General features: G+C 40.1%; 2 pseudogenes across 2 annotated transcripts in view; one reads left to right on the forward strand and one right to left on the reverse strand.

Annotated features, from left to right (window-relative positions):
- Positions 1-3,913, forward strand: part of LOC145463969 (uncharacterized) — a 4,892-nt pseudogene extending 979 nt beyond the window's left edge. The window contains exons 2-3 of the transcript XR_014041380.1: positions 1,653-1,957; positions 2,391-3,913. The product of XR_014041380.1 is annotated as an uncharacterized LOC145463969 (transcript). The remainder of the gene's footprint in view (positions 1-1,652; positions 1,958-2,390) is intronic.
- Positions 3,914-6,932: 3,019 nt separating this feature from the next.
- Positions 6,933-15,188, reverse strand: LOC145463944 (uncharacterized; annotated as a pseudogene). The gene is made up of 2 exons (XR_014041377.1): positions 14,365-15,188; positions 6,933-12,908 (listed from the first exon to the last, which is right to left on the reverse strand). The product of XR_014041377.1 is annotated as an uncharacterized LOC145463944 (transcript).
- Positions 15,189-15,324: the final 136 nt, after the last annotated feature.

Consider the following 15,324-nt stretch of genomic DNA (forward strand, 5'->3'; position numbering starts at 1 on the left):
GCGTAACTCGAGCTTCTTGAGTGCTCCCCAAACTTCCCAAGTGCATCCATAACTCGATATACGCACAGCTAAAAGCATGAACTGATTCTTTTATAACATAGCGATAGCAACTTGGGCGCTAAAACAAGCTTTATTTGTGATTTACTGTAAAGTTCACGATGCACGGTGAAGGAAAACAAAGCATCCTGTGGGCTTGTTAAAAACACACCACAATCAGTTTAATGAAAATGTAGCCAAACAAAGCCAAGAAACTCAGTCAAAATGTAGCAAAACAAAAGTCAAAATACTCAAGTTTTAGTAAGCATCTTAGCTTGGCAAAAGTCAAACGCTCGAAGTAGGGTTTGGATTGTTCAGAATGATCGATGTTCACATCGGTGGAAACTTGGAACTTGTTAGTTAAAACGAAACTGCACTCGTCATGTTATTGAAGTAAGGCACTTTCGTGTATTTGTTACTTTTACACAGCTCTCGCAATAAATGATGATCAATATGAGCTAACCTTAGCGTAATATGAAATTACCCTTTTCGTTAAAAAAAAAAGTAAAACACTTCTGCTTCAAGGAGGAAAAACTACCATAAGCAATAATTCTTATGGTAAACTTTCACACTGAAAGATCTTTTCTCCGGAACTCATACCCACGGTAGAAAATGTAATATCTGACGATTGAGGGACGAATGACTCGGAAATTATTATTCTGACGGCACGTTGGAGAGACTCGCGGCGCAACAGAGGATACTTAGGGGCTATTTAAGGCTTTTGGTGGGAGATTTAAGTCATTATAGGTCGGTTAGTCGTAGTGTTCGCCCACTTATTTTTCATGATTATGTTTCGATTTGATCAGCGTGTGTAAATAATTGTAGAATACCCTTTCCTCGGAATCTCTTGCTGCTGCATTAGATGAGGAAAATATTCTTTTGGGTGGCTTTTTAGTGGTTTTTCGTATCTGGCGTAGTACAGGTTCTAATTCTCGGAACCATTAGCTAAATTTGTGAGATAAATATTGAATCTGATGGCTGACTGACGCATCCTCAGTAAACTTTTCACATTGAATGTCTCGTATGAGTGTAGTTAGAATGATTATTTAAAGGAGCTCACTCGCGTTATTTTGAGTTACTTTGGCCCCCGTACAAAATTACCTTGAAATTTAAGGAAACCTGAAAAAACAAAAACAAAAACAAAAAAAAAACAGTTTACTAAGATAGAAAAACACCAAAGAGATAATAATAAACCATAAAGGGCCAAGGATGGTAAAGGATGGAGAAGATTAACGCGGATTACGAACTTGAAAAATTTAAGCTATAAACTTTTCAAGATGTGCAGCCGTGCCGTAGCTCCTTTAAAAACAGTTCACCAACGGCTGTCTAAAGCCCTGTCATCTCCAACTATTTTGCATTTCCCTTGAGACCCAACGTATATATTTCCAAATAGCGGGCCGGGGTTGTGTATTCATTCATTTTCACGGAAAGGTACAATGGGAGGTGCAATAGATTACGTAATATTACGCGTTACTTGGGGAATGTCAAACAACAAGTAAAAGGGAATCAGGTGCCAAATTGAAATGGAACGACATAAAAGTGCAAAATGAAATGGTGGAATGAAGGATGTAAAAACAATTTTAGAGTCATTTTAATTGAGTCTGTGTGACATACAGGTACAGCGAGGCGGCTTGGGAACTACCATGAAACTCAACCTTGCCTTCTTGATTATTTTGCTGATGGCGGATACCTGTTGGAGTCAATGCAGAACGGCGAATTGGCGAGGATCGTTTGACAAAAAGGGATGGTCCACTTGTGACTCAAATACCAAGTATGTGACCGGTTTGTAGGATAGAAATGCCAGGACTGCTTCTGACTCAATTGACCAGCTGGAAGAAGCGAGGTGTTGCAAGGCTCCTGCGCCAAACCAAGACAGAGCATCAACTTGTACGAATGCGAACTGGTGAGTGGAGTTTGACAGGTTAGTGAAATCAGTTAAAATTTATAACTATTAAGAAACTTAAATTTAAAATGTGTTGGGCATGATTTTATTAAAAATGAACACCGCTTAAGGGACCTGGAACCAGGAAACTTTTTAACGAAGTTTCAGTTTTTAGTTATTTCGGTTGGGACAAATGCAATTAGCCTGAGAAGGACTCTGCAAATGTTTTATCTCTAAATTCTTTTCAATACAACGAATTCAACAAACTCTTTGTGCTGTTTTGGGATACAATCTTGAATCAAACGAAAAAATGACAGAGGTAATTTACAAGCAGTGTGAACTCGTTGTCTGTTACAATCGCAAGAAAAGAGGAGTCATAAGATCTTTCTACGTAGTGACATGGTTCAGTACACACAATAACATGTCCGTTTTGGCCATAGCCTCTTAAATCAACTTATCTTGTATTCATCAGGAATTTCCACTGGGCGGTTTGTCCAATCGGATACTTTATTCAGGGACTGTACCGTACCCAGCTAGGATGATTCGCTTCACAACATCGAGGAAGGCCGCTGTTGTAAACCCACAAACTTGCCTAGTAGTTATCTCCACTGTTATGAATACCACAGGGTCAGATTATCTTTCGACAACATAGGCTGGAGCAACTGCACGACAGCGGTTATTACCTGACAGGTATCCACAGGGGAGGCTACGACAAACTGTACTGCATCAAAGCGTTCAAATGTTGCAGCATGTACGACGGCTGCAAGCTTGCCACCTGGTGGGGAGGCTTTGACAAGAAAGGCTGGATTCAGTGTGACTCGTCGACGCATTATATTACTGGGATTTGGAGGAATACTAATAGGGGATTCAGCGACACGATCCGTTTACTGGAGAAAGCAAAATGTTGTCCTGCTCTTCCTCCGAATCAGGACACGTCATCGTCGTGTAAAAACACCAACTGGTGGACAGCCCTTGATTAGTGAGTACGCTAGCTTCATTACGTTGTTCTTATCCTTAACACCGGTACTGCAATCGTTATCTAACATTGTCCAAGGTACCATGTCTCGGCAGCGGATATTCAAATATTATGTAATCCAGTCCTCTTTCTAATATTTGTTCTTGTTAGCACGAACACATGGGCTGTTTGTCCAAATGGTTACTTTGTCCAAGGTTTCTACCAGACTGATGGTGATTGGTTACATAACATCGAAGAGGCTAAATGTTGTAAACCAAACGCACTTCCAGATAGATACGAACATTGCTATAACGAGAATGTAGGGAGTTCATTTGACAAAAGTGGACTTAACAAGTGCAAGAAAGATGGTTACTATTTGGCTGTGACAGACTCTACTGTTTTGAATGGTTCAAATGCTGCAAGATGAACATAGGTGAGAAACATCAATTTGAGTAGAGTATTTGCAATTTAAGCTATGTTTTCTTTTTCTTAACCCGACACGATCTGGGAGTCATTCATGCATGCGAATGACCGTTGAAAAACCCGACCCGCCTGCATTTCAAGGAATATTTAATGCCAATGTATATTTAGTGAGCTAGCCGTGCATACTGAAAGCAAAATGATAATTTTTACGAGTGGACCGCTGCAAGGTTTCAGACTTTTTTTCTGTTAATTTTGCATGCAGTCAGCAAGGAGGCGGCGAAGATGATTGACGTCCACCAAAACTTAGGTTTTGTCTAGACTGAAGGTCGCGCGTGATTTATAACCGCTGTAATTAAACTGAAATTGCAAGGTCTCAGAGTTCTTTTTTTCTGGTAAAATTACGTCTTCTTTAAAATGATCTCTTAAACTACCTGCAACACTCACTCATGATCCCTCTTCCCTCCTGTGACTGGAGCATAAGGTTGCAAACCACCTGTAAAGTCATCGGATATTTAGATACAGCGTCCGAATTGTGATTCAAAGACTTGAAGTGAGTAAAGCAATGTAAGAAAGAAAGTATGAATGCAGACCAAAACAAATTTGTATTTAGTATGTGGGAAAGATAAATAGCTAGGAATAGAAACACTTGGAGCTGTTGCCGTTCCAACTGAGAAAACAAACTCAACTTCCTGTTTGTAAAATCTTAAATAGGAAATGTCAAATGTGGTACAAAGGCTCGAAGCTCCAGAATCGTTGGAGGCACGAAGGCTCAACCAGGAGCTTGGCCATGGCAAGTGAAGTTTAATTACAATCACACTCATTGGTGTGGAGGCTCGATTGTGGGCCCGCAGTGGATTGTGTCAGCGGCCCATTGTTTCAATTATACCAAAGAGCAATACACTATTGTTGCAGGTAAGGTATACATGCTGCGTCCACAACACGAAAACAAGCCATTTAGGAGACGTGTTTGATTATGGGAAATGTAGAGTTGAATTGATATGGCTGAAGCTATAATGGCGTTGTGATTATTGGGTACTAAAACTCCAGATATCCTCTGTTATTCACCTCCAAGAAAAACTAGGTGTTTATTTTTTTAATTTGGAATAAAAAGGAGAATTTTTTCTCTCTAAATCAGGTCGTTTTACCTCTAAGTGCGATCAGATCCTCCATGCAGCAGTGTTCATAAGTAGCTTTTATTTTGCAATAGTCCCACTCGACACGTTTGGAAATATTTCGAACGGTGTCTTTCATATCGTTGCAAGCGCCATCCAGTCTATATAGCCTTAAAGTATATTTCCCAGCTGAATCATAAATGCAATAAACTCTTCCGTTCAATCAAAGAGGTTAGAGAGAAAGAGTTAACCAAAGGGAACTTCAAATGGACAAAGGGGACAAACGACAATCCTGCTCAAATTTTGAATCAAGAAAGGTTAAATTCACACTGCCAATTGAAGAAAAGGAAACGAGTTTTAATGATTCTCATAGTCCTGCTATCAAGAGCCAAAAATAACCAGAATTGTTCGTTTTGTGATAAAAACATGAAACTTTCCAGGATTACTAACCTCTATAAGGTTAACATTTTCTGATATGGAGCCATCCCCAATTTACCCCAGAACCACGCTACGCGCATGTCAAAAGATTACATATTAGGCCCTTACATGGGAACGAGGCTGAGTTAAAATGCTTATTTCTAAGCTTTCTCCGGAGATCTTTGCCTAGATTTCTTGCTTCTTAATATAACAGCAACTTATAAAGTATCTGGGAGTCTAAAAATTTGTCACGTGATTAGTCACGTGACCATCATTTTCAATAAACAAAATAATACCGAATATTGCATTAATACGATTAATAATTTTTACTTCTCTTCTTCCTCGTTTTTCCTCGCAAATAAAAAGAAGTAATCATTTTGAACATTACATATAGAGTCATCAGAGATTCAAACTTGGAAACTTGTGTTTCGACATGTACAGTGTCATATTGGGGCTCTTCATCAAATCGAGGCTTAGACAAGGCATGGATCTATGTTGGCTATTGAGGTGATTTGCTTAAGGTGGCTTACTATAATTTTACGATTGCACGCGCGCATAGGACGAAAGCTCAAGTAATCTGCGCGCGCTCAAAGGAAAACGTCAGTGTTTTTCGATTTTTATGACGTCAACATGAGCACAAATAGCAAAACTGACTGTGAATTTTCTCGCGTTTCCTTCGCTGCGTGTTTTTTTTAATTTGGCTCAGTTGTAACCACATACAATTCCTATAAAATACCCTATTTTGTTAAACTCTGTCAGAGCTGACTTAATATATTTAGAAGAATGAAAAATTACAGAATATTGGAAAAAACCGTCTGAACAACCTTGACTTTTTATCAATTCAAAATGTCACGCAATATCATTTCCATGATGTGGCAAAGTATAAAAGCATTTTACCGAAAGGGTACAGAAGTAGGGAAGAATTTGCTTTTGTTTGACTCTAGGTACGGTTGTTGTTTAAACTCTGTTTTTCACGCTGTGGAACCAATTTAGTGCAATAACCGAAGCAGGTGAGGAGACGATGAAGGGTGAGAGAGTTAATCAATCATTTAGGCCTTACTCCTAAGGGAATCCCTCTTGAGTTATTTTTAGATCACTCCCGGTCTGGAAATCCCAGAAGGATCTGGAAACAGCCAGTCCTGTGACGCGGATCTTACTCACGTGGACAAACCCAAGCGGCCTTATAAGCATTTATTCCATCCTCCACGAAAACATCCATGCAATGCGTGTGGCAACATTATCCGCGGGAGAACTGGATACTAAATCTAAAAATAACTTAAGCGGGATTACCTTGAGAATATTAAAGGTCTATATGGAGGATTAACTCTCTTACTCTTCATCCTCTCTTGCCAAAGATGTGAATTTACTTGTGACGCTTTAATCTCTATTCAGCGCGAATGGGTAGGCATGTATAGGATGTTGAACCTTCCCAATCTCGTTCCTCGATTCTTCCTTTGTTCCCTACTGCGCAAGCCTCACAAAACGAGCAACTCTCGAAAGTTCCGTTTCGGGCTCGATTTTGATTGGTTTTAACAACAATGGAAATCTGCCGAGTTTTTGTTTGCACAAGTCAACTGGAGGTCTAATGTGTTCGGACTTCTAATCAGAACTTTCCATGGTTCTCGTTTCCCGACCGCTGTTCTGGAACCTTCCTAGTCAATCAAAGCTGAGCGTGCGCACCATCATTTTACAGTGGTTTAATTGTCAAAATCCATTTTATTTACCAGCGTTAATTGAGTAGGGGAGAGAAACTTTACCACAGCAATGTTGCTGAGAACGCTATTCTAAAGACTTTGTAGACTGGAGATAATCAACTGATTGGATAATAATTAGTGGAGGAAAATGTTTAGGAAGGCCGGTAAACAGCAAAGAATCAAACAAACAGACCAAGATTTATGTTGGAAGGCTCTTGATCCTGCATATCTTTTGTTTTATGCTCACTGACTACGCATGAATTACATAATCGCAATGCTTCTATTGGTTAGTTGTATGAGCACACGTAAACACCTTTTGTATTTTGCCAGGTTTTATGCAGGGTCAACCCCCAAAATAGCCAATAGAAACATATAACAAAGAACTTTGTCATGTTTCCTAACCATTTCCCTCAATTATCTATGATTGGATATTGTATGCATTCCTTTTCAAAGTGCAAAAATCGTGTTTGCGGTACTTGCTCTATTTCGCAAAAATATGTCAGGAATGTAAACGGCGCATATTTGTTTATAACCAAGATTTTCAATTTTGCGTTTTTTGCGAAACGTTTCAAATATGGTAGTGAATTGGAGCCTATATGGAACAAATATGGCTTAGCAGAAAATTCAAGCTCTAAAAAATATAATGGATGGGCACTGGGTTTCTTATAGCAACAGCCTTGTAGTAAAGGTTTTTTTTCCCTTTTAGCTTACGGCGGGAAATTTAAAATAAGGGAAAATGGAGTTTAATTTTAGTCCACCGACTTCGAGGGTTAGTCGGGGATTACAAACGTTTGCTGTAGTTTTGGTATGGGTACAAAGGGATTTTTTTTTTTTGAAAGAATGTTTTCTTTTGATAAGTCGTTGGTTGACCATTTGGCTGGTCATTGTTAGAATAAGTGAATATTGTACATTTGGTATCTTTAACGTTTTTGTGCATTAGCACTGCTAGGAGAGAAATTGTAAGGGCATTAAATAACTATTTTCCGACCCGTGTTAATGTTAAGCGTAAAGAAAAGCCAACTTTGATTTTGTCACATAAAGCAAACGTAGTCATTTGCACCCAAAACTCATGAAAAAGACTCCTCTCTTTATGGGTTATGATGAGATTACAATTACTGGGTCAATGACAGCTTTGTATTGTACCAAAGATTGTTGTAATTAAATTACTGTTGGAACCAAGACTTGTGAATTCTTATCCAGCCACCATTTAGAAGTTATCCAGTTCAATGCAGACTTAAGTATTGTAGAACTCTGTTCTTGAAGCTAAAAAAAAGCCATGCATCAATAAAACTCAGACACAGACGGTGAAAGAAACGAAGCAAAACAATATCTGATTACGATTTTATAGCGTCAGAAAAGAAGTCAAAAAGATCAGAACTTGGATTTTCTCTCTGTCCCCTCTATAATTCGGTCATCTAGCAGCGAAAAAAAACACATTTTCATTTGAAACAATTGTTTAATTAATACTTCAAAAATACATTAGCATTGATTCACATTTACCTGATGAATAAACTTATGACAGTTTGACCAATGGAAGAGTTCGAGACTGCGTCTCAACTGTAACTTACCAATCTCTTCTTAGCGTTTTCTCCACCTTTCAACTCCAGAATGGCGGTCACTAAACACCATCTTGGATTGAACGCCGGAGAGGGCCGTGGGCGGAAAATTGTCTCGTTTGTGGCGTGCTTTTACTCGTACCATTGAGTACGTGCCTAAGAGCAAAACACTTGACTTCCAGTAGCTGTGATTTAGATCATTATGTCTTTGCTTAGGCTCAAATGTAGAATGTCCTCTTTCCAGTTACAATTCAGGACCTATCCTACTGTAGTCACTTGCATTAAAGGAGCTCAGCCACGGTATTTTGAGTTATTTTGGCCACGTACAAAATTACTTTTGAAATTGAAAGAAAGCTGAAAATAGTAGTTTACTAAGATAGAAAAACAGCAAAGAGACGATAAGAAACCATAAACGAACAAGTATGGTTAAGGATGGCGAAGATTGACACGGATTACAAACGACGAACTTGAAAAAATTAGGCTGAACTTTTGAGGATGCCCAAACCGTGACGTAGCCCCTTTAAGCCTTCAAGTTGGCTGCAGCAGAACCAAATGAGCATTAATAATGTATTTTCCTAGACCATATACAAATTTCGTCATAAAACTAACTCTCGGGAGCAAGCAAAGGTTGAACCTGACCTAGCTGAGGCCTGTGGTTACGCGTTTTTAATTTAAAAATTAGCCATCGTGTTGCTTGGATTAGAATTATTGCTAGTCTCACCAACTGCGAAACCAACGACAAGAAGACAAAAACTACGAACAGGAAAGGCGCGAATCCCAGTAAGACTGCTTCTATCAAATGGAAGAATCGAACATACTGTTGTTGGAGACCTCCAGCTTCAATTCCCACTGAGTAATACGATGTCACTCCAACGTTCAGGATTGCTACGGTGACCAAGGTTGCCAAGGAAACGGTCTCGACAAGGTTGGCGCGGAACTGGACGAAGGGCTTCTGGTACACCTGATGTAAAAGAAAAACGGGACAAAGGATTGTCAGGCAAACAGAGCGGAGAAACGTATGCTCCAAAAACGAACCAATTAAAATAAGAAGAAATCGACGACCAATGAGAATGCTTTCCCAGTAAACCTTTCCTGTGGAGTGGTTATCCTGTGGCTTGCAAAATGGAGCGGTAAGGACGTCAAGTACTGCATGCTCTATGGTGGAGGAAGCAAACGTACATTTGTCCTCTTCTTCATGATCAACAACGCTAGAAGGAGATACCATCTCTCTAAAGTCACGTCGTTGCGCAATAACTCTGGTTAAGTGAGAAACGAAGACAAGGAGAAGATGTGGTAGGGGGAAAACACATGCCAGTAGGAAAATCTTCGCAGAAATCTGCCCTTGATATAGCTGCAATGAAGCAAAATACAATGTAAATATAAACGGAAACAAGAACAGGGCTATTCCCGCAAAAGAGGCGTTTTGCCACCACTGAAAACACGTGATTTCGGCGTCGTAATACCAGCGAGACACGTGCTGTATTTGTACACAGTTCAGCAGTTTCATTGCTGTACCAGTTGCCGCTGAGTATCCTAGCCACACGATTTCCACAGTCGCAGCGAGGTATGAACCACATGGTGGAAGAGCTGGTGTACGCTTGCGTAGTTTATTTAGACCGCTGTGCAGGAGGTAAATAACTGGGATCGACAAAAAGATGGCAATCACAGCTACCAGTTGAAACAGCGTCTTCTTAAGTGGGGTGATACCTGGAAAGGGGCAGATACTCCAGTCATTATGGACGGAAATCTTGAAGTCAAGAAGGCTTACAAGTGGTGATACAATATTATCTTTTAAAACCTCTCTCACGCCATAAGACGAAGCGGTCAAAACTCCCGCAATTTGATAAAAGTAAAAGAGGATTTTTAAGTATCCAGAACTTGTACCGTTGACTGTTTTTTTAGCATCACTGTCCAAATTGAGGTAGTCTTCGTAAATCGTCCTTTCGCGCCTTGGAAGAAACCATGTTACATTTCTCATCAGTATTTCGAACACTGGTGGCTGGTGAACGAGAAACAGAGCAAACAATGATGTGCAGATGAAAATAAGGATCAAATACCAATAATGGGTGCAGTGTTTGACCGGAACACAGTTAGTAGTAAACAGCGTGTCACTGAAGCCCTTTTTACATCTTCCACAGAGAAACCCCGTCCGGCTTCCTTGACAACCAGATTGCAGGTAGCTGGTGTTTTGATAGGGGCATCTCTGATTGACAGGTGGACAGCAGTAACCTTGGGGACAAAACTTAAAGTAAACCTTGTCACCAATGGGATAGCCCCAGAAATTATGCCTTGCGGAAATAGCGTACGTGCAGTTTCCACCCGTTGGGCAAGCAAGGCATTTCAGATGGTTCTCTATCGTGAAGCCCTCACTGCTGCCTCTCTTAAGACTTCAGGTCCCTATGGGACATGACTCGGTGCTTAATGAAAACGACACAATCAACGCCTGCACGTAGTCTGACACGTATTCGTGGTGCGTGAAATTGTGCAGGTTAAGCTTAGTGCTGAACGGGGATTTGATTCGCACAGAATCGTTCATGACTACCTTGTGTGCTCCCTTAACAAAGAGGAGAGCTTCTCCATCTGTACTGAACGGGTCCGAAACAAACGAACTCTCGCGGATTGAGATGTTTCCAAAGCTCGTCACCGTTAAAAATCCATTGTATGGTTGTTCCCTTGAGGTGTTGAAGACCTGGGATTCTTTTGACTGGTAGAAATTTGTTTTGTAAATTGTCAATTTGCTTGAGCGCATTTGAACACGCACGTGGGAACCATCCGTGCTACCAAAGTTGTTTGTAAAATTAGTACTTTGAATATCAATCGTTTTAACATCAAATATTGTTACTGCGCTTTCAGCAACTCCTGAATTCCCGCGGAACTCTGAATTGTTAAAGATGACCGACGCGTTTTCTGGGCGTGTGACCGGCCCCCAGGAACTGGACGGCACAACAGAAATCTTTACTACTCCTGCTTTGCAGTAATTGTTGAGGAATGTAATTACTTGGAAAAGCAAGAAACTCTGGCTCGGATACATAGAAACCCGAAAAATAGAACTCCATGTTTGGCAGTTGTTGTTTATAAATGAAACGTTCTTGAATTGGTAGCGCGATCCATGACTGATCTTGTTTGGATCCGTGTAAATATAGAAGGCGAAATTTAAGTTGTCGCTCATTATGGAATTCTCCACGAGGATATTGGAAGTGTTGGAATAGGTTCCAAAGAATATACCACCGCCCGAATTTTTTACCACTTTACAGGAACTCATTAACAAGTAGCTTGGAAACAAATAAATGTCATAGACACTTGTACTGCTTCCTTTGTTTTCAAGGAATTTGGAGTGTCGTATGGTCACTCTTGGCCGAAATGCCCACAGAGGATTACTGATAGTCAGCTGAATGGTACTAGACAATGAACCGCCCGAATTTCGAATAAATTCGCAGTTAAGAACAACAGCATCCGTATAAAGGGTACCCAGCTGAGCTCGAATTGCTCCGGAGTTCTTTTCTTGTGCCGTGTTGTTAACAAAAGTGCTATTTACTAATGACAGACGCCTCATGTTCTATACATACAAAGCCAGCGCGCCACCACCTCCCACGTCCGCTGGCCAGTTGTCACCGCTTTGGAAGCTGCATTCTTTGTAGCGGATGCAGGTATCGAAGACAAGGAAATGGAGGATATTATCACTGAACTGCGAACTGCGAACGTCTACGATTGCATTTACTTGTCATCTGTAATTACTGCCTACAGACAAAGCACCGCCTGAGATGCAGACTTCGTTTTGCACGAACTGGCAACTCTCAATATCTGGTATCAGCAAAAACATATCATGGAAAATGCATGCGCCACCATTCGCGGCCGCAACCGGAGAAACAAAAGTCTTCTGTGTGAATCCGCTGACAGAAACAGCGCCTCCGTTTCTCCTCTCTCCTATTTCGTTTTCATAGAACGTTGCCTTGGTGATTTGTAGCTTAAGGGAGCTACCATCGTGTAGGTTGATCGCTCTGCCAGCGTTCTTTCTAAACTGCGTTGACTTAACCTCAACGTACGTGTTTGACGAACCATGAACATCAAGAATACTTTCTCCAGCCTGGTTGTTCTCAAAACTTACTTGATCCATTTCTAGCATTAATTTTTCATTTATACCAGCCACGATTTTAAAGCATGCATGACCGGGACAGCTGTTTTGTGAGACCGTAACGTTTGAGAAGTTAACTGTGAACCTGCTCATCTGTGACACTTGTAAGTCTTTTGTTGACATTGCAGATAGGGTGTCGTTTACATTGTGAAGCGTATTGTTAGCAAACGAAGAATTCGAAATGTTCAAACGCACAGAGTTGCCGGAAATCTTTAGACTGCTTGCGCTGTTGTTTTGAAAACTGTATCCATTGAGATAAATATCTGCTGTAGAATTAAGAGCGAAGCTCAAAGACAACCCAGTATCAAATTCGTCTTCAAAACTGCAGTCATCCATCCTTAGAGAACATTCAACAAAATACAAGGAAGTGTTAACAAAGGTAATTCCTTGTAAAAAGACGTTAATCCTTGAGCCGCACAAAAATCGAAAGCTCGTTCTCTTGCAGGTAATAAACGCTCGCGTCTTGTAGCTGCGCATGACCACTCCTGGTATGTTTAATTCCTCTTCAGTAACAGCGTCAGACTCACAACGATAAGGGTCACGTGACGTACCTGTGCCATCCATGTTGATGACGTCACCGTCATGCGCACGTGCGATAGCTTCGAGGATTGTTTTACATGGGTGAGATGCTTGAAGGCCGCAGTCAGTGACGGAAGTCCCATCAACTCTTGAGACAAACCACTGCCTAGCATAAATATTTCCTAGTTGAACGAAGAAATTACTATATTAGAGCGGTTTTCAGTTGAGTGTCGAAAGTAATTAGACAATTACTTTGGTTTTGGTTTTGGTTTTCCTATGGTTTGAGATTGACTGAGTAGTCTAATTAGTAAGTAATTACTTTGGTTTTGGTTTTACGACACTCAACTGAAAACCGCTCTAGCTTGACCTAATACTGATGAGCGTAGTTTGATCAATCAAAAAAATACTTGGGTACAGTGTATCTTGAGCCGGCCCTGAGCACACTACGCCGAGGAAATGATAAGAAAGGACTTTTCACTCTTAAAACCCATCAAATGGTTCCTGTCCACACTACGCCAGAGAAATTTGAATACGCAACGATCCCCGGTCAGTTTGGAATTGCGTTTGAGTAATACTCGGCCAGGGAAATCACATGATTATCGTGACGTCATCGTTTTATCGTGACGTCATCGTTTTCGTTCCGTCCGCACTAAAAAGCAAAGTAGGCGTTTTTTAAACTCCTCCGGCTTGAGGAGCGTTTACGAAAAACTCCGTTTTCGTGACGGATTAATGTGGACGGTTGGCCCAACCGTAGAAATAAAGCTGCGGTTTTCAAATTTCTCCGACGTAACGTGGCCTAAACCAATAGACGCACAGTCATGCAACCTTGAATAAAAACGCAAAATTGACCGGAAAGACTAACTCACGCGTGTGGAGTTGGGATTTAGAATTCAGGGTTAAACAACGTTTCACTATTTTAAGGTTAGCTTAGCATCTTAGGGTAGCACAGAAAATTAGCTTAGGTTAGGGTTAGTTTTCGTGTTAGGGTTTTTAAATTGGGTCAACAATCAAGTATTGTAAGGGTCACCCTCCCTCACGCCCTTCGACATCTTATTCGTATCATAGCGGGATCTTTTTCCCGTCTTTGGATTGTTAAAATATATCAGAATTGGTCTCAACGCTCAAGTTAATATTGAGCTAATATAAGTTGCTAATAATTCTTGCAGTATTTTTGTAAGTCACGAGAAAACAATAGCTTCCTCCACCCACGCAAAGGAAAGGAGTCCAAAAGACCTCATCACGGAATTTACAACTATAAGCGCAAATAATTATACACTCCCAAAATATTTGAGATAATTGATTCACCACAGTTTTTGATATCTAGTCGACCCTACAGACCGCAGAAACCCTCTCGAGGCAAGGAGGGCATTAAAAAATGCTGCTTTATACAGCACAGAGAAGAAAATTAAACATATGCCTGGAGTACGTGTAAAAGAACACGCATAATCTGCATAATTGTCACTGCCATAATTGCCGAAATTGTCTGTTTTGAAGTTAATTGTTGGTATATAATATGCACTTCTAAAATGTGAAATCCTAACTTTTCATTGATACCTTCGAATCTGTTTGCCTTAGATGATCTGTGTACTTTAAAATCAAGTTTAGAGTTGTGGCGTTTCGAATGAAGATTTCACATACCGTGAGAGCAGAACCCAATCAGCACGAGCAACCAAAGAGCGGATCTAAACTCCATTATATGCGATCACACTGGTCACTGCAGCTACTGTACAACTGCACGCAGAATGCAAGCTGCGACAAATGTTGCCTTTTTGTAGACCCGTCCTGTTTTAGACATGATCACTTCCGTTCGTTTATGGGAATTCCGTGTTTGTCACGAGATGTAGAGAGTGGAAACTAATACGGTATATTATACACCTGATGATCTAACTTGTCAGTCAAAATCAACGGCGCAAGGAAATGTACAAATATGGTAGAAACCTCAACCATGACATTACATTGGGTGTTCCTACAAATTCAGACTTAGCTTTTGTGTTACAATTTTGATTCACGAGTTAATACGATATTTGACAAGGCAGGATACTTTATTTAACTCAACTCAGCTTCACAGAGGCCATAGATAAGAATCGAAATTAGCATAGACAAAGAAATGCATTATAAATAAAGAATAAAGGGAACACCGTCTAAATAGGGAATGAGTTGTGGCTAGTTGAAATCATTCATATGGCTAGCAAGGGCTAATCTAGTGGCCTGGGTCTAGTGGTTGATCCCAGTCAATAAAATACAACTAAACACAGCATGAAATTTCTTCATTCCAATGTGGCTACTTGTATAGCGGCAAGGACACTAGATAATCTCTAAACAGGGTCTGAAATATTTTAATTGCAGTACTTACTTAATACAAATTAAAAATATCAAATATTAAAGAAATAAAGAAATATTAGATAAGAAACTAATAAAAAAATAAAATAAAAATTAAATCAGTTGAGCATAAAAAGAAATAGAGAAATATTAAATGAAAAGTACTAAATAAGTAAATTAAAGAACAAAGATTTTCGATTGAATGTGTATACAACTTGTCAATTAAATTTACTTTTATAAATGTTTGGAACCGTCACGTAAGTCACGTCGGATATTTTT

The sequence above is a fragment of the Orbicella franksi genome, chromosome 12 (assembly GCF_964199315.1).
Source record: "Orbicella franksi chromosome 12, jaOrbFran1.1, whole genome shotgun sequence".
NCBI lineage: Eukaryota > Metazoa > Cnidaria > Anthozoa > Scleractinia > Merulinidae > Orbicella > Orbicella franksi.